The following is a 21,190-nucleotide window of genomic DNA, read 5'->3' as shown; positions in this document are numbered from 1 at the left end:
ATGTTTAAAGGAGAAGATAACGTCACAAACACACACACACACACACACACACAAACTTTCCGTGCATACACACCTACAGTGCAGTATGAGACACGCGCGCGGACACACACAAACTCTCCGTGCACACGCACACACACACAAACTCTCCGTGCATGCACACACACACACACACACAAACTCTCAGTGCACACACACACACACACACACACAAACTCTTCGTGCACATACACACACAAAATCTCTGTGCGCGCACACACACACACACACACACAAACTCTCTGTGCACACACACTCACACACACACACACACTCAAACTCTCAGTGCAGATACACCGTGCCTAAAAAAGATGCTTTAAAATCTATCTAAAATTAATTCATCTGCGTGTATAAACTCGTGGCTCGCACTTTCACTTAACAAAAGGCAGCGTTTTGATCAAAAGGATGATAAACGCATGCGGTTTATTAAAAAACAAGAGGGTTACATGAGGACTAATTCTGTTTTAAAGATGGCGGGGAAGGAGGCACGGTGGTGTAGGGGTTAGCACTGTCACCTTGCACCTCCAGGGTCCGGGTTTAATTCCCGGTCAGGCTCGATTCCCTCTGTCTCTGTGTGCATGAGTGTGCATGTTCTCCCCGTGGTTGGTGGGTTTCCTCCCATAGTCCAAAGATATGCAGGTTAGGCTAATTGCCCATAGCATGTGAATGAGTGTGTGTATGTGTGTGTGCACTGCGATGGATTGGCACCCTGTCTAGGGTGTACCCCTAGACCTACACCTCGTGCCCTAAGCCTCCTGGGATAGCCTCCAGGTCCCTGTGACCCCTGAATACAGGATAAAGCGGTGTAGAAGATGAGTGAGAGAGATAGAGGGGATTTTTTTTTCCTAAGGGAAGGTATCCATTCCTGTGACACATACCTGTGCTAAATCACCCTCATGTTGCCATTTTCATATAAATGTTTATGTTTACATATTTTATATAAAATCTTTATTACAGGCTCTAGGCCCAATAACAGGACATACAACATATACAAAAAAAAGTTACATAAACATATAAAAAATTCACCCTTTTTCACAAGAGTCTTAAAAGGCACTCATACCAATGCTTCCATAAATGTGATTGATATTGGACCGAGCTACACCTAGGAATACAGTTTTGTGACTCATCAAGTCGACACATAAACTTAAACATTAGGTTCCTCAAAAGGGCCTGTAAACAACTTAGCCTCACGTCTCAAAAAAGCTTACTTGCACTGCTACTCCTAGGCTTCTTCAACAATATCCTCAGACAATCATTATATGCTACCTGCAGTTTGCGCATAGTCTCCTTTTTAAAGTTGACCCATAATGGGGCTGCATACATAGGGGTGCAATAAGCACCTTCAAACAAATGCACCTTCACATCATCAGAGCAGTAATGAAATTTCCTGACCAACATGTTCGCTTGGATATACAACATTCGTCTCTGCCTATACATGTCAGCATCATCTTCCATCTTGTCAGTAATAATATGCCCAAGATATTTTGTACAGTTAGATACACAGATACGATGTCCTGACAGGTAAAACATAGGGAAGTGCACCTTCTGATCTTCCTTAGTCCTACAAATCAACACAAAACTCTTATTTGCATTGTACTGTACTTCAAACTCAACCCCATACTTGGAACATATATCCAACAACTGCTGGAACCCAACAGTGCTGGGGGACATAATAACTAAATCATCTGCATACATCAGGTGGTTTAACAGAGTATTCCCTATTACACAACCCGTCTTACATTTCCCCAACTGCTTTGAAAGGTTGTCCATGTACAAGTTAAACAGGGCTGGAGACAAAAGCCCCCCCTGCCGTACTCCATTACTTACACTGAAGGGTGCCGATAGGCTATTACCCCATTTAACCTGCATGCTTTGTTTAGCATACCAGTAAACCAGTATACGTATGATGCATCCTGGCACACCCCTAAGCATGAGTTTAGTAAAAAGCTTACAATAATTTACTCTGTCAAATGCCTTGGACGCATCAATAAACCCAATAAACATTGTAGAGCCCTGCCTTCTGTAGGATTCAACAGCTTCTTTCAAGGCATAGATACATAGATCAGTACTATGCTGAGACCTAAAGCCAAATTGATTTTCTGTAGTGCAAATGAGCTCAATCTATCTAGTGGCAACTTTGAAGGAATGCTAGCTAGAGCGATGGGTCTATAATTGTCAAGACTCCCTATTTTCCCTGCCTTGTCCTTGATGACGGGCACTAATGTGATGGTCAACATGGTGTCTGGCAGTATACCATGAGTCATCAGCCCTGTAAAGCAAATGGATAACAGGGCTGCCACTCTAGGGCTGGCTAACTTGAGATGCTCCGCAGTGATGTTATCTTTGCCACTAGCTTTGTTATCAGCTAGTTGCTCTATAGCATTATAGATCTCATTAGGAGTAAAGTGAATTAAATCCTCATTTAACTCACCCACACAATAGGGCTCACTTTTAATACAATTAAACAGAGTTGCATAGTGCTGTCTCCACAGCTCTGCTATATTTTCTGCACCAGATACACCCTCGATATGGCAAGGCAATATTGTCTTGGCCCTATTTGTAGCTTTCACCTCCTTCCAGAACTCAGTGACATTGTTGCCAATCAAGTTTCCAGCCATGGAGTGAGCTCTTAAGGCTTCCTCATGTTTTCCAACAGGCGCACTGCATATTTATATTTAGCCCAGGTATGTTTTTTATGTTCTAACTCTGGCCCCTGTCTGGGTCTACCAGCTATAACCCAGGACCTATGGCATCATGTATAGCACTCACTATACCATTGTACATTTCACCTAGTTTATTACAGTGAGTGACATCATCACAATTAATATTTGAACACAAAATAGCACCAATGGGTAGCTGTACTTCCCTTAGGCGTTGATTGCCTGGTTACCGATGGCTGCGGTCTGGAACTTCTCCTGAGGGTTTCTTCGTTGCTGGACTTTCTGGCACAGAGTCTTGTTGAGAGTTCTTGAAGAGCGGATGACGCCAGCAGTGGCGGCGCAGCGCCCGCAAGGGCGGAAGCCCAACCTGCTTAAAAGATGTTGTAGGTTGCAGTTGTGATGTTAACCTCCCGACTCCTGAACTGCTACTTCCTTAGGGTTTTTGTCCCTTCGGGGTCAGTCCGTCTCCCGGGTGATTGGTTCAATTGGATGTGGTTGTGGGGCTTAGCCACGCCTCACGTGGTTCCTACTTTCGTGCATAAATTAGCGCAGTGTTTCGGCTGTCATGCGTGACCCATCCGGTTGGAGTTTTTGATACCTTTTATAAAGTAATTTTGCATGAGCTCGGTTCATGCTACCAATTTCTGGTGTTCACCAACATTCTTGGAATAAAGCCAGCTTTAGATTGACATCAAACATTACATATTGTAGCGTTTTTCACCGCTAAGCAGGCACTTGGAGAGACGGGTGAGCTTCCTTGCTGCCCAATGCAAATGGCTGGGAGTAATTTATTTAACACAGCACATAAACCACACACTGACATTACTAAAGACACACTTCTGACTCACACACACACACCCTGGCCGAAGCCACTAACCCAAACACCTTTCCTCGACAGGGTGAACACCTAACAACCCCTCCCGCAAAGCATGATGGTTACTAGTGCCAAACCCCGCCCACGCCACACTGCCCCCACCCGAGCTGTGACCGTCCCCGGTCACGATGGCGCACTCAGTCCTGGACGCGTGACGGTGGTCGGCGCTGGCGTTGTGAACGCCTGAGTCTTGTTGCAGGGGAAGAAGGGCCGCTACCCTCTCCCTGAGGCGGACCGGCCTCCCCAGAGTTCGAGGTCTCGCTGGCGTTGGGCTGGTAGGGCGCAAGACGGTCCCGGTGGAGCACGACCACTCGCGACCGCCCCGTCAACCTTACCCGGTAGACTACCTCAGAGAGCTGGGCGATTACCGTACAGGGGCCCACCCAGTGAGACATGAGCTTAGGCGAGAGCCCCCGTTTCCTTCCGGGGGAATACACCTAAACCCGCTCCCCAGTAGCAAAGTCTCGCCCTCGGCTGTGAGTGTCATACACGCGGCGCTGTTTAACACCGGCGTCCGCCAAGTGTCTACGCGCCAATTCGTGAACACGGAACAATTTGTCTTTCAAATAACAAAAATAATCCAACCCCAAGATACAATCATCCTCAATGTCTGCCACAAAGAATGGATGAGAAAGACTGATTGCACCTACTTGTATTCGCACAGTGCGACAGGCCCGTATTTCCAAATAGCTCCCCGATACGGTGCGAATGGTCAAGGCTGGGGCCGGCAGCATACAACCGCGCTCGCCCTGTTCCAATACTCCCCAGCGCAGCAGCGAAACTGTACAGCCGGTGTCCACAAGCGCCCGTAGCGAAACGTTGTCCAGGCCACAGTTCACGTAGACGCCCGCGCGATTTCCTACACGTCCTGACCGAAAGTTAGGCCCGGCAGTTGGGGAAACAGAGACGGCTGTGGGAGGCGGCTTCCCCCCAGCTGGTTGTAACGGCTGCTGGGGTACGCTGTCCTCAGGACGGGGAACGTTGCAGCGGTAGTCCGGCTGTCCTTGGCCTCGGCGTCGTCCCGGAATCTCGTATGCTGAGTCGAGGCCTAGCCGCGACGGGTAGCCCTGTCCCCGGCTAGGTTCACCTACCGAGCGGCCCCGAGCCATGGGAAAACGCTCGGCTCTTTCGCCGCGATGTTCTGCCATGATGGCCTCGGCACGCTCGGCTTCGCGTAGCGCCTCAGACAGGAAAGCCGGTGCCGCTAACCGGAGGTGCTCGCGCAGCCGCGCCGGTCGAAGTCCCCGCAGGAATGCACGGCGAGCTAGCTCTTCCTGCTGGACGGGCTCGAATTCCGGGTAGCCCCGGCGAGCGAGAGATTTCACGTCCATTGCGAACGCCCCCAGTGGCTCGGAGGCGCTCCGCTCACGGGTCGCTAGCTCTTCGCCCGCGGCCTCCTGACGGTCACCCGCGCCGAACCGGAAGTGGAGCGACTCCCGCAGCTTCGCCCAGTCCTTCCTCTCATCCGCCCGGAGGTCTTACAACGACCGGAGCGCCTCGCCCTCAAGCGAGAGAGCCACCCGGACGGCTGTTTCCGCCGGGGACCAGCCCGCAAAGTCGGCGGCTAGCTCCACCTGGGCGATGAACGCGTGGGGCTCGACAGCGCCATCGTAGGACGGCAGGTGCAGCTGCAGGTCGCCTCGCCGGCTGACGGCGCACGGAGCTGTAGCTTCCTCCAGGGTGCGCTCTAACCCGTTATTCTCTATCCCACTTCTGACACCAATGTAGCGTTTTTCACCGCTAAGCAGGCACTTGGAGAGATGGGTGAGCTTCCTTGCTGCCCAATGCAAATGGCTGGGAGTAATTTATTTAACCCAGCACATAAACCACACATTGACATTACTAAAGACACACTTCTGACTCACACACACACACCCTGGCCGAAGCCACTAACCCAAACACCTTTCCTCGACAGGGTGAACACCTAACAACCCCTCCCGCAAAGCATGATGGTTACTAGTGCCAAACCCCGCCCACGCCACAATATTTTACCCACCCATTTCTTCCTTTATCTAATAAAAGGGGTTTGTAAATGCTGATTACACCTTTAAAGTTATAAAGAATAATCAAACGTACACACAGAAATAAAACATACTGAGTAAATATATGTATATGCGTTTTGCCCTACTGGCACACTTTAAAGATGTTTAAAATAGTGTTGATGCCAAATGCCTTGTGCTCCGGAGGTCAGGAGAGTGTGTAGGTGTGACTTGGTCGTTCTTCCCCCAGCTCAGGGTGAAGCTGTAAAACTGTCTGCTTTGTTTACCGGATCGCCGATTTACACCCTTGGTTTCGGGGTCTACTTCAAAGCATCTGGCCTAGTTTTACAGGCGTGCCCCTTAAGATCGCAAACCAGATAAGGTTATCAGGATGGCGCCATGCATGCTGGGAGAGGGTGTCTGGACTGTGATCCCTTGATTGCTCTTTCTGTGGGAGCCCTGTTATTCGCTACAGTACACAACAAATGATGTGGACTTCAGTCCATGTTCTTCAAAGCAGCCTGTTCCTAGAACTCCTGGGTCTTCTGGAACACCAGTATACAGCCAAAAATCTCCCAGTGTGTCCTCCTTGTCCTCATCTGACTCAGATAGCACCATCATTCTGACACACTCAGACAGTGAACTGAGAGCACTTGCATGGCCACATAAATTTCATATTCCTCGTTTTCCATATGATGTAGAGCTGCAGCTTCAACGTGGAAATGAGGGCTTTAGAGAAACTGGCACAAGACTGAAGATTACTCCGGGGCTGAAGTCTGACATCCTAGAGAAGCTAGCCGAGGAGATTTTTCAGTATACAGCATATCCCCAAAATAACCATATAGATGCAGTAGCAGGGGCACTAATTTACATGTTTTGAAGCCGCAAGCGGCGTGAGAGATGCTATTGCCCTCTCCTATGAGGCGCGTGGGCTCACTTCGCCTCTAGGAATCAGGGCTCATTCAACCAGGGGGATCACCTCATCTATTGCACTAGCAAGAGGTATTCCCCTGCAGCAAGTGTGTGACACGGAGGGTTGTCCTCTCCGCACACATTAATTACATTTATAGTTTGGATGTTCATGCTACTCCGGGCTCACGGGTCCTCGAGTCAGCTACCCAGACATAGTTCTGAGACCTTCTCGGCCTTGTTCGCACACGCTACACAACCTTGGAGTCCAGACACTCGCAGTGCGGCGGCGTTGGCACTCTCGTTCCCATAGCGTTTTCACGCAGCATCGAGTGTAGCCTTTGAAAGGGAACGTCTCGGGTTACTTTGCTGTAACCCTGTTCCCTGAAAAGGCGGGAACGAGATGCTGCGTCCCTGTAAGGGCCATATTTCATTCTTGTGATTTGTTGTTATGTTTATCTTATTTCAGTTTATTAGTTAAGCATTAAGCATTAAGTATCATAAATATAATTTGTATTGTGACATCACTTCATGGGTTGTTCTGTGACATCATCCCACAGTTATGCAGTTCCATGTCTATCACGCACGTTAGTTGTAGTTGTTGTTAAGACACGGAAGGATACAGAATGGTGTGGAGCACACAAGCTTTTGACCGTGAGACAGTAAGCTAAAAGGAATACAGTAAAATAAGTTGTTGTAACTGTAATCTATCGAAGCTACAGAACACAGCAAGCGACTTGTCGTGACTACAGTGGATTCATGCAAGAAACTGTAACAACCGATGTTTTTGATGTTGAAAATAAACAAGAGACAAAGAAATCAACGAAACGTCTGATGTCGTCAGTGACACTGTGTAACTAAAGACACGCGTCAGAACTTGTGAATAACATGCACCTACAGTCCCAATGCCGCATTGCCTATGTGACCGGACGTCCGTTCAGACAAATCAATCTGAGGAATGTTTCCGGTTCACTCCTATTTATAACCTGCAGGTGCGTCCTATCAGATGACGTCACCTGACCGAGGTTATAAAAGCCAAAAATTTGGCGTGTTTGGTACACACATGCTTCACAACCGGCAACATGACAAGATGTTCCCATAGCGTTTTCACGCAGCATCGAGTGTAGCCTTTGAAAGGGAACTAGAAAGGCTAAAGTCAACTACTGTCCTTCACACCCTACAGGTGAAACAGATGAAAGTCTAGAAGATGTGAGAGTTGAACTTTTGAAAAACATCTGGCAGCAAAACAGTGCATTACATGTACGAGAGAAGATGTCAAAAACTTTCTCCTATAGAAGAAAAGAAGTGGTGCACTCAAGTCCAACTGCTGGAGAGTTTAAAGCCAGGTGGCCTGCACTTTTACATATTCAAGAGGTAATTACATTCTTGCAATTTTAAATTTAGGTGTGTAACCACTAATATAACATATTATAAAAGGTGGAAAAAATGGACACAAATAAATCCCCTGTGAAGTGGTTAGTGTCCACCTGATACAAGGTAATCCAGCATTCATTATTTAGCTATGCTTTGGTCTTCACCAAATTTCAGTCTAACTTCTGTGTCCTACTTTATTTACCAGCTAGTCTATGTGTCTGTCTGCTGTACAGACAGTAAGGGTTAAAAAGAGCTTGTTTGATAAATACAGCTGTTGGTATATAAGCAACCATGACTATATGCTGTTGAAGGCAATTAGAATATGTCCTTTAAGATACATTAACTACAAAATAATCTTTTGTAGTTAATGTATCATTTTCTGTCTCCTGTCATTTTCTTCTGTGTATAAATAATAAATGCTGAATTCCAGTAAATAACAACAATCCCACGTAAGACGACCTTTATGGCATATTTGAACAGTCATTTACCCCAGCTGACATCTGTTTTCTTGAAGAAGGGAGGTGTTTCTGGACAGAAGCTAGCCAAACATCTGGAGGTCTTGCAAGAGGTAAATATGTGATGTGATTTTTATTTGAAAAGTCCCTAAAACCATTAATCAATTAACAAGAGTTGACTTTTTTTTTCAATCAACTAAGTAAACAAATATTCAATTGTTGCAGCAGTGAAAATTTTCATATTACGCATATTTTTATGAAATATATGAAATATGCCTTATAAAAATAAGCAATAACTTTAAAGGTGTGAGGGCAGCAGCCCTCAAGGCACTTTGCATCTACCTTGGGGAAGATGGGCATCTTATTTGGGAGTATATGGTAAGTCAGTGTAATGCATTTCACATAGTCACAAGAACAAGTTATAGAGTCGAGTTTATTGCCATTTGCACAGGTGCTTCACAGTACCAGTACATTTGGAGTTCTTTGTGCGTTTCTCAAATTCAGCTTTACAAAAAAAAATATCTAATCATTCTGGAGTGCACCATATTAAGAGGTGGTTCTAATGTTTGGCCTCTTCATTCATTTTAATCCATTAAACCACCTGCTATCACAAGGCACTGCAGCACAACTCCACCTCAATGATGTATTTTTTTTCTTTAAATATACAGGATATCAAAGGGAATGAGATCCTGGGAGACCTGCAGGAGAGCAAAATGAGGATCTATGTCATTAACAAGGAGGGTGGAGAAATTGGACATTATGATAACACTGGGATTTTCATTAAAGGAGTAATTGTTCTGGAAAACATTGGCTTTGCAGCTCGAGCTTGTGCCATGATGCTAGGACTCATCTATGCACTGAACTTGGTTTATCCTAAATAGCTGAGATACTACTACTGTAGTGTGCTTTAGTTTTCTAAATTGGATTCTTCTTCACTGGTAAGGTAGGTTTTTACCTTTTGTACTGTTTTTAAAACACGATTGGTAGTGCTGATTGCAGTGTGATTGAAGTGTAGGTCTAAAGCAATTTGTTCTCAGGTAATTAATCGAGTAGTTTCAGGCTTCCTTAAGGTGTGAATTGTGGGCAGGGCTTAGCTACATATATTAAAGGTGTGTGTAGTGGTTAATAAGCATATCCTGCAACAAAGTTAGTCAAGAATTTAGATAGCAAGTGCACAGAGAATTGACTTAAACTCTTGTTTACCAAAAAGTTACAAGTTTTATAGACAATTACCTCAGTCTAGCATGTATCTTCAACCTATCTCTTTCATTTCTCACAGAGCAAGATGCTTTTACTCACACAGCAGAGGCAGATCTCCCAGAAACCTCATCTACCCTCCAGTACTGTTTCATTGCCCTGCACTGGTGGTAGGTGGGCTCTGGAACTGTCAATCTGCTGTAAAAAAAAAAAAAAAAGCAGATTTTTTTCTCTGCCCAAGCTACCCATTACTCTTTTGACTTTCTAGCACTAACTGAGACTTGGATATCTCCTCAAAACTCAGCTACACCGGCTGCCCTATCCTCTACCTATGTAATCTCTCACTCTCAACGAGAACAGGTAAAGGTGGTGGTACGGTTCTCCCTGTTGTCCAAGAGATGGTCCTTCTCGCCTATCCCCCTGTCTCATCTCAGTTTTTCATCATTTGAATTTTTATGCAGTTAAGGTAACCTTTCCAATTAACCTCCACATCTTGGTTATTTACCGTCCTCCTGGCTCTCTAGGAAACTTTCTAGATGAAATGGACATTCTTCTTAGTCTTTTTCTTTCTGCTAACACTCCTCTCATTGTTCTAGGAGATTTTAACCTTTCATCGGACAAACTCCAATCCTCTTTTTTTTCTCCCTCTCCTTAACTCCTTCTCTTTAACTCTAAACAGCTGCCCTCCCACACACAAGGCAGGGAATTCTCTCGACCTCGTTTTTTGCCGCCCTTCCCCAGTCACAGATATCACTACTATTCCTCTTCATAAATCTGATCATTACCTGGTATCCTTTACCATAACCCTTCCTATTCTATGTAAACCTTACCACCAAAATGTCTCTCTTACCCGCAGAAACCTTCACTCTGTCTCTCCTTCCTCTGTGTCTTACTGCACCCTATCATCCCTCCCAGACCCAGACTCCTTCTCCTCTCTACGACTAGAGACTGCGACTGAAACTTTCCTCTCTTTCCTCATCCATAGATCTCCTTTGCCCACTGTCATCTAAACCAAGGAAGACTTGTCCTGTCCTTGGCTATCTGATGTACTGCGCAACAACAGGAGAGATTTAAGAACTGCAGAGAGAAGATGGAAGAAATCGCAACTTGATGCAGATCTCATCTCTTACCAGACTCTTCTCTCCAAATTTTCATGTGACGTGACTTCTGCCAAAACTACCTTCTTCAGAGAAAAGCTGGAAACCTCTGCACATTATCCTGGCAAACTCCACAACATCTTCTCCTCACTACTCAACCCACCGACTCCTTCTGCCCCTTCCTTTCTGACTGCTGACAATTTTGTCACATTCTACGATGGAAAGATTGCAGCAATCTGCCAGTCCTTCGCTTTCCTACGGCAGAACCTCAGGACCTTCCCTTCCCTCTCTTAGCAGAATTCTCCAATCTGTCATCTGATGAGATTCAGTAGATCATCTCGTCATCTAACCCCACTACCTGTTCATTAGACCCAATCTCTTCCACAATGCTCCAGGCCATCTCACGAGACCTCCTTCCCTTCACCATAACCATCATCAACCATTCCATATCATCTGGTCATGTTCCTGCTGCTTTTAAGAAGGCAAGGGTTATTCCCATCCTTAAGAAACCCTGCCTGGACCCATCAGAAGTTAACAACTATCGCCTGGTATCACTTCTCTCTTTTATTTCCAAAATTTTTGAAAGAACTGTTTATAACCAAATGTCTCTTTATCTCTCACAGAGCAACCTTAATGATCCCAACCAATCTGGATTCAAAGTGGCACATTCTACAGAGACTGCCCTTCTGTCAGTTACCGAGAAGCTCCATGCTGCTAGATCTGCTAAACTGTCATCTGTCCTCATCCTCCTGAACCTATCAGCTGCATTTGACATGATGAACCACAAGATTCTATTATCCATTCTTACAAGCCTTGGAATTTGTGGAACAGCATAGCAATGGTTTGCTTCTTACTTAAAAGATAGGTCATATGAGGTAACATGAAGGGGATCTACATCTGCCCCACGTAGACTCTCTACTAGTGTCCCACAGGGCTCAGTACTTCTGTTCTCCCTCTATACCCGGTCTCTTGGTAAGGACGTATCATTGCATGGATTTTCATACCATTGTTGTGCAGATGACACCCAACTTACTTTCTCCTTTCCTCCCTCTGACACTCAGGTCTCCACCCGGATCTCAGCATGTCTGGCAGACATTTCATCCTGGATGGCTGCTCATCAGCTGAAGCTCAATCTCAGTAAAACCGAACTGTTGTTTATCCCTTGTGACTCATCCCCATGTCAAGACCTTGTGATATCCCTGGACAACAACCAAATTACTCCTTCAGTCACCGCCCGCAATCTTGGGGTAACCGTGGACAATCATCTGTCATTTTCCCCACACATCGCTAACCTTACTCGCTCTTGTTTCTTCTTTACAATATCAGAAGAATTCACCCATTTCTTTCTTCACAGGATACTCAGGTGCTTGTTCAGTCTCTTGTTATTTCAAGACTGGACTACTGCAACTCAATCCTGGCAGGCCTGCCTCTGTCCACGATTCGTCCTCTGCAACTGATCCAGAATGCAGCAGCACGTCTCATTTTTAACCTTCCCAAGTTCTCCCACACCACACCACTCCTCCGCTCCCTGCACTGGCTTCCTGTAGCTGCCCGCATCAAATTCAAAACGCTGATGCTTGCCTACAAAACTAAAAATGGCCCAGCACTCACTTACCTCTCTGCTCTAATCACACCACGCACTGCACCACGTTCCCTCCGATCCTGCAGCACTGCTCCTCTCATCCCACCCTCTCTCAGGGATCGAGGGCGGCATTCATCCAGGCTCTTTTCTGTTCTGGCACCTAGGTGGTGGAACGAACTTCCTCTAGATGTCCGTACAGCAGAGACTTTGACTATCTTTAAATGACGACTCAAGACCCCACCCCCCAAAAAAAACAAAAACAAAAACCTCTTCCCAGTTGTGTTGGACTAATGGCACTTAGTTATTAACCTAGTTAACCCAGTGTAAGTATGTATCCAATGATGTAAACTTTAAAGCACTTTTTGTAAATCGCTCTGGATAAGAGCGTCGGCCAAATGCCTAAATGTACTACGAATTTATTCAGAGGGTCCTTATGCAAATGGATGGTGACAAGTTGTCCCCCAGAGTCCTTGGACTAAAAAACAAACTTATTTTTTTGTAGGACTACAGGAATTCTTCAGTCAGACTGCTGTTAAGTAGGGGGAGGATAAAGAGCATTTGATGTACAGGAACATACAGCTCCAGAAAATGAGAGATGTTACAAGATTAACAACAAAGTGAGAGCAAGACAGAAATACTTTGTTTTACCCTACAAAGGTTGAGGCTGTCCATGGTCATTGTCTCCCAACTTTGGCCAGTTCTGGTACATTTTGTTTTTATGACTGGTCTTGCTTTTTTTTTCCTGCTAGTGTTTTTTTTTTCTTTTTTTTTCAATGGTTACCATATGTGCGTGGTAAAGTCATGTCAAGCCATGCATGAAAGACACTATTTACAGAGACTCTTATTTGGGAGAACACAAATTATGTTGTTTGTGAACACTATGCTGTCTGCATTTTTTATTTTATGTTGCCTTATACAATCAGAGTTTACTGATTATTTATCTTTTATAGAACCTCTTAACAGGTTAGGGTTTACCTCCACAGTTGATTGACATGATAATCCAATGGATTTAACGTTATTAAAAGTTTTCCCAAGGTGACTGCATTTTGACAGATGATATTGCTATTTATATGGCAAAAAAAAAAAAGTTTACAGTTGATGCAAGTTGCACTTCGCCCATGCTTGTCTGATAGATGCACTGGTATTGCATGTTGCAAGAAATGTAACATTTACTGTATATGGAAAAATAAAGAGTTGTTTGGTTGCATATGTATGTTACTTGTCAGCAAAACTAATAATGAAAATGTTTTAATTATTTAAATTGAACTGTGTGTAAACTCGAGAGTGGGGGAAAAGGTGTAGTTAAAAGGATTAGAGCTAGGGAAGTTTTTAAATATTTAGCGTCCACTGTCCAAAGCAATGGGGAGTGCAGGCAGGGTGGAGAAGAGTAGCAGGAGTGTGTAACAGAAAGGTATCAGCAAGAATGAAAGGGAAAGTTTACAGGTTCGTAGTGAGACCAGCGATGTTGTACAGTTTGGAGACTGGCAAAAAGACAAGAAGCAGAGCTGGACGTGGCAGAGCTGAAGATGCTGTGGTTTGCTTTGGGTGTGACAAGAATGGACAGAATTAGAAATGAGTATATAAGAGGGGCAGTGCAGATAGGACAGTTTGAGGATTTTTCTCAAAGTTCTGATGCTTTGTTTAGTTCCCTGTCTAACTTATTTCTTTACTCATTTAGTTTATCGTGTTTTGTTTCTAATAATTAGCTGTAATATTTACTATTAAAAACAGAACATGATAAACTAAATGAGTAGCTTATTTTATAAACTAAATGACCACTTAGTACTTAAAGTCACAGGTGGACAAGTAAAAACAAAAAATTTGAGTAACGCAGTAGATTGGCAATAGGACGTTGGCAGCAGATCCTATGAGTGCTATGGTTTGCAGGACTGGGCCCTCAAAAATATGACATCTTTGTCCAGCGCATTCCATAGGTGGTTTGTTGAATTGGATCTGGGGAGTTTGGAGCTTGGGTCGGCCTTGGGCTCTTTATCTGCTGGGCCCTGTGTACAGTTGGCTGGTGAGTGCGCATCTTTGTTTCAGTTTAGTCTTACTCGCTTACTCCAAAGAATCAACATACTCAGTTTTTTTTTCAGATATAGTCCTTTAATCTTCACTTTCAAAATACATAAAATGAAACAAAATAAAATAAAAATAATCTCAAAATGCAAATAATCACGCATGCGGTAAAGAAAATGGTGTGTGACTGCTGTTTCCCCAAGCACGCACACCCCCGTCTTCACCTACGTGATTCTTAAAGAGCCAGTACACAATTTTAACTTTATACCTATTATCAATGCAAAATGTACAAATATTTATCCAAATCGCCCATTTGAATAATGTGAGTTCCCAAATGCAAACAATTCAAAACAAAAACTGAAATGCATCATACCATATAACACTGGTTACTGAATTAAAACAAAAAAGGCTCCTACAGTACAGCTGTGCTGCACTGGTTGTTCTGGAGGGCAGGGGTAGCTCAGTGGTTAAGGTCTTGGACTATGGTTTGGTACCAGATTTAAATCCCACCACTACCAAGTTGCCACTGTAGGGCCTTTGAGCAAGTCATTTTAACTCTCATTTCCTCAGAAGTGTAATACGTAGGGCATGGGGCATATGGCCAAATGTTATATTGTAAATGGTACACACTGTACATACTATACTGTATTGTTAAGCCAAAACTAAAAACTATATTTGGCAGAATCACCACTCATCACCCTGAAAAAGTGATTCAAACTTTGAAGCAAAAGCTTTGCAGCTTACAGATGGTCGAATACATTTACAACAGAGACCATAAATTTTCTTGTCCAATGTTCTTGTTCCAAAACTAGAGCCACTGGCTTCATGATTGTTTTGGTCGCCTGGCCTGCAAGTTAAGTCATGCTTATCAAGCTCACATGGTTGTGTAAAATCTCTTTATTTAAACTGTTTTTGTTGATAAACTGTCAGTTATCAGATGTTCAAGAGCAGCTGAACAGAAACAGTCTGAAGCAGAAGTTTACCTTCAGATAACCCAAAATAAGGAAAATTTATACTCTGGAGTAACTTAGTTTATATCACTTAGTTTATCAATACAGTACTCTGATGTGGCTGGATTAATATAAATAAAATAGCCACTAGAAGACCTTTTACAGAAGTATGACCAAAAAAAGGACATTTGTATCAGAACTATTTCATTGTAGTTTTGGCTCTTAATGGTGACACAAGCAGTTTTTTTTTTGTTTGTTTGTTTTTTAAAACATGAGTCATAGGCACTGTACTGTATATCCATTTTCTTTAATAAATTAAATGAGTATTTCTAAACTGTCTTTTCTGTTACCATGAACTCCCTAACCTTGTATTACTTGGTATATGAGGAACTGAAACCATTTAGGGTGCAAATATTTAAAAATAGAGAGAAAAAGTCAGCTAAGTTGAGCTGTGCTTATGTCACAATCACTTATTCTTCAAAAATTATTTCCTAAAATGCATGTTAATGTAAGACTTCGTGCAAAGAGAGAGGACTGTGGAAGAATACTCACAATACTCACACTCACAATTCCATTAACTACTACTCACTCAGGAAAAGGTCAAGATAATAAGGTTTCCATTATTCCGCAAAAGTTAATCATTTTGATATCACTAATGTTATAGAACCTATGCAGTTGAAGCCAGATATTTACATATTCACTTCAGAAAAGAAAAAAAAAATCCTTTACTGTCAAACATTAAATCAGAATAAACTTTGTTTTAGATAAATAAATATTTTCCACATTTTTTTTGCATTTGTTTAATATTAGAATTGAGCAAGGAGAAAAGTTTACTTTCATCAAAGTGAGAAGTATACAGTCGTGGCCAAAAGTTTTAAAGAATGACACAAATATTAGTCTTTGTTTCAGTTGTTTCTGTGATGTACTAAAATATAATTACAAGCACTTCATACGTTTCAAGGGCTTTTATCGACAATTACATGACATTTATGCAAAGGGTCAGTATTTGCAGTGTTGGCACTTCTTTTTCAGGACCTCTGCAATTCGACTGGGCATGCTCTCAATCAACTTCTGGGCCAAATCCTGACCGATAGTAACCCATTCTTTCATAATCACTTCTTGGAGTTTGTCAGAATTAGTGGGTTTTTGTTTGTCCACCCGCCTCTTGAGGATTGACCACAAGTTCTCAATAGGATTAAGATCTGGGAGTTTCCAAAAATTTCAACGTTTTGGTCCCCAAGCCACTTAGTTATCACTTTTGCCTTATGGCATGGTGCTCCATCATGCTGAAAAATGCATTGTTCTTCACTAAACTGTTGTTGGAATGTTGAAAGAAGTTGCTGTTGGAGGGTGTTTTGGTACCATTGTTTATTTATGGCTGTGTTTTTGGGCAAAATTGTGAGTGAGCCCACTCCCTTGGATGAGAAGCAACTCCACACATGAATGGACGCGTGTGTGTGTATTTACCCAGCAGGGGAGACGATTACCTACAATTCTGCACCGCAAGAGAGAGAAAAAACGTTTGCTTAGTTGTGATGACGCGACTCTTGGTGTCAAAACAAGAAGTGCATGCGTGATACATGATACTCGATGCTCGTAAACCAAGACAACGCTAATTTTTTAAGTCCAAATTTATTAAAAATCTTTGTTCTTTTGCGGAACACTGGTTCTGCTGCAGGTTTATGGCAGCAGAACAATAAATAAAATGCAGATACAGGTCAACAGCTTCAGTTAAAGTGTACATTAAACATTTGAACGGGACATGTGATATCAGTGACTTTGATTGTGGCATGGCTATTATATAACATTTCAGAAATGTTCACATAGTGTTCATAAGTCTTTGGGGTTAACGTGATGGTGGAGAAAAAAAATCCAGGAGGCAGCACTTTTGGAGATGGAAATGCTTTGTTTAAGACAGAGATCAGAGGAGATTTACCAGACTGGGATAATATGACAAAAAGTATAATTTGTATAATTTGACAGCTTTACCATTGGTATATGGTAACCATGGTACAGCAGAAAAGCTAACTCAAGGTAAAAAGATGAAAACTCAAAAAAAAAATGAAGTATGTGCAGGTGTCCAGACTCTCCTATAATTTTTTTTACACACACAGTGTTCTTCCTGTGCTTGGTGTAGTTCCACTGGCAACACCGGTTTCCTCCCACAGTCCAAAAACATGCAGATTAGGCTAATTGGTGTTCCCAAATTGCATGTAGTGTTTGAGTTTGTGTACGTGTGTGTGCCCCTCTGTTTTACAATAGGAAGAGATATAAACATATGAAACCCTACCCAACATCTGTGAAACAAACATCCAGACCTTTTCGAAGAATTCAATGACTGACAGGTGATGGTTCACTAGTTCACTCCACTTATGCTGCTGAAAGAAATACGTGATGTGATATAAAAAGTGATGATGATATAAAGAAATAAAGACAACATTAAACATCTTATTTTCAACTTACTTCCCCTCAGGAAGGGGGCAACTATTTGCCCCCTTCCTGATGTCTTATTCTTTTGCATGTTTGTCACACAAAATGTTTCTGATCATCCAACACATTTAACTATTAGTCAAAGATAACATAATTGAACACAAAATGCAGTTTTTAAATGGTTTTTTATTATTTAGGGAGAAAAAAAATCCAAACCTACATGGCCCTGTGTGAAAAAGTGATTGCCCCCCTTGTTAAAAAATAACTTAACTGTGGTTTATCACACCTGAGTTCAATTTCTGTAGTCAGCCCCAGGCCTGATTACTGCCACACCTGTTTCAATCAAAAAATCACTTAAATAGGAGCTACCTGACACAGAGAAGTAGACCAAAAGCACCTCAAAAGCTAGACATCATGCCAAGATCCAAAGAAATTCAGGAACAAATGAGAACAAAAGTAATTGAGATCTATCAGTCTGGTAAAGGTTATAAATCCATTTCTAAAGCTTTGGGACTCCAGCGAACCACAGTGAGAGCCATTATCCACAAATGGCAAAAACATGGAACAGTGGTGAACCTTCGCAGGAGTGGCCGGCCGACCAAAATTACCCCAAGAGCGCAGAGACAACTCATCCGAGAGGCCATGAAAGACCCCAGGACAACATCTAAAGAACTGCAGGCCTCACTTCCCTCAATTAAGGTCAGTGTTCACGACTCCACCATAAGAAAGAGACTGGGCAAAAACGGCCTGCATGGCAGATTCCCAAGGCGCAAACCACTTTTAAGCAAAAAGAACATTATGGCTCGTCTCAATTTTGCTAAAAAACATCTTAATGATTGCCAAGACTTTTGGGAAAATACCTTGTGGACGGACGAGACAAACGTTGAACTTTTTGGAAGGTGCGTGTCCCGTTACATCTGGCGTAAAAGTGACACAGCATTTCAGAAAAAGAACATCATACCAACAGTAAAATATGGTGGTGGTAGTGTGATGGTCTGGGGTTGTTTTGCTGCTTCAGGACCTGGAAGGCTTGCTGTGATAGATGGAACCATGAATTCTACTGTCTACCAAAAAATCCTAAAGGAGAATGTCCGGCCATCTGTTCGTCAACTCAAGCTGAAGCGATCTTGGGTGCTGCAGCAGGACAATGACCCAAAACACACCAGCAAATTCACCTCTGAATGGCTGAAGAAAAACAAAATGAAGACTTTGGAGTGGCCTAGTCAAAGTCCTGACCTGAATCCTATTGCGATGTTATGAACATATAGGTGCATATATGCACACATATATACATGCATACATGTACCTATGTGCATATATGCAACTATATGTTTACCTAGATATTAGTAAAATTATTAAAATCCATAGCTACTAGACAACATAAATAAAAGCCCAAAATGTAGAATTTTTTTTTATTTTCTTAGGAACAATCAAATAGTAAAAGAACAAAAATATAGTACAAGAACATAAAACTGCTAAAACTGAACAGGAAGAAAAAAAATATATTTTGAGGACCTTCTCAGCTCCGTGAGCTTTGAATCGATAGATGTGCCTATCTGCCCTCGGGTGGCTGCCGGCCACTTCTTCAATGTAGCATCTAGAGAAGACAAAAATAATAAGACAGTATAATAATAATAAATGATCATTTATTAAAACTTCAGACAACAACAATTAGTGCCACGAGGTTATTTGCAACACTATATGTTCTACAAAATAGAGGACTACACACCTTACAGCGCAATACCCCAGAAATGTGGCTTTAAAAGAGGAAAGGTAGGATTAAGAAGTGAGCAAGCGATGAATTAGTATATAGGTCCCAAGCAGATACAGTAACAATAATGGGTGCCCTACCTTATGCAGTCTCCGATGTCTAATAAACGCGACCAGCTGCTCTCCATCCCCTCTGGTTGGCTTTTCACCTTAAAGTAATATTTTAAAATTATTATTAAAGGGGGGTAAAATGAAGGTGGAGAAAGCAAAAGTTTTTTTATATACACATCACGTTTTCTTAAGGTCCAAGAAAATACAAAAATGCCAAGTAAAAAAGCGATGGTATGCCCGCACACAAACATAATTTATTCCACAGAATATGACTGACTTGTTGTTTTTTTTTTTAAGGACAGAGAAGATTAGGAACATGTTTTGTACCATTCGGGTTGCAGCAAAGTCTCCAAGTCGAAGGTGCCCAGCAGCAGATTCCGCACCATGGCAGTAGCAGAGGTGGCAAGGTGGGCTGCTCTCCACGCTTCTGCCTGGCAAAACACCCCAGAGCCCTTTCAATCTGAAAAATAATTTCAAATCACAATATTAATTTATTGGCAACTTTTAGCAACTTTTTCATGTTTCATACTGATTCTTGCTTAGCTTCCCAATAGTCAATAGGATTTTATGTATAAATGCAGATTAATGATAAAGATATGAAACAGTGTTATAAGCTAACCAAAACGGAGCCAAATACATATTAGCAACCATAATCTAAAGCTATCCAAAACAAGGGGAAATACATTAGAACATTTATAAACATCTGTAAACTCCATAAGGCATTAGCTTAGCCACCGGGAAATAACATGTTTGTGCTACATAAGGCAGCATGTTAGCATGATTTACCTAAACTATGTAAATGGCATTGAAAGCCAATGTGTCACACAAGCTGAAAGAGCTAGCTGGAGTGAGGAAAATATTTACTAATATTAGTTTAATATTATCAGAATAAGAGTTATATAAGACTTAATAACTTACCCAGTGTGTCCTCTGTTGGATCTATTCTTTCTTCAAAATGCTCCCATTCGTCGTCAGAGCCACACAGTCTTCCTCTGAGGTAAATGTAAACTCCTCCCACTTTCCAGAACATTCTGAAGAGTTTCCTTGGATGTGTAGTGGCGCGTCATCTTCCAAACGTGCAGAAAACTGAATCTGTGTGTAAACTCAAGCCTATTTGTGTGTGTGTGTTTTTCATGCCAGTGTCCGGGGGCGTGACCTAGTATGTAAATTACCCAGACTAATTTCCGTGTAATTGGCGTGTGGGCGTGTCCTGCCTCGGGTCATTAGCAGATAATGAAGTGCGACAGAAATTCTAAAATTTGTATAACTATAGTTAAATTCCATAACATGCCAATTACATGTGATACCAATTTTACGTGTTTGCACATAAGTTTTTTCATTTTTTTTTAGTTAGTTCTTAGTTATTGCCTTGATAATAGGAAATATGAGCGCATCATGTATGACAGTTGCCAAAGTGAGATATGAGCCAAAATGACCAGATCCTGCCATGAGCTATATAGAAGACATATCTTGTATGTACATATAGGGCTTATATGTGGATATAAAGAAGCAATACAGAAGACCTATATGGCCTGTATATGCACATATATGCACCTCAATTTTGCCTATACAGTGGTGTGAAAAACTATTTGCCCCTTCCTGATGTTTGTCACACAAAATGTTTCTGATCATCAAACACATTTAACTATTAGTCAAAAATAACACAAGTAAACACAAAATGCAGTTTTAAATGATGTTTTTTATTATTTAGGGAAAAAAAAATACAAACCAACATGGCCCTGTGTGAAAAAGTAATTGCCCCCTGAACCTAATAACTGGTTGGGCCACCCTTAGCAGCAATAACTGC

This window comes from Clarias gariepinus, chromosome 9, assembly GCF_024256425.1.
Source record: "Clarias gariepinus isolate MV-2021 ecotype Netherlands chromosome 9, CGAR_prim_01v2, whole genome shotgun sequence".
NCBI lineage: Eukaryota > Metazoa > Chordata > Actinopteri > Siluriformes > Clariidae > Clarias > Clarias gariepinus.
This window is presented reverse-complemented; position numbering follows the sequence as displayed.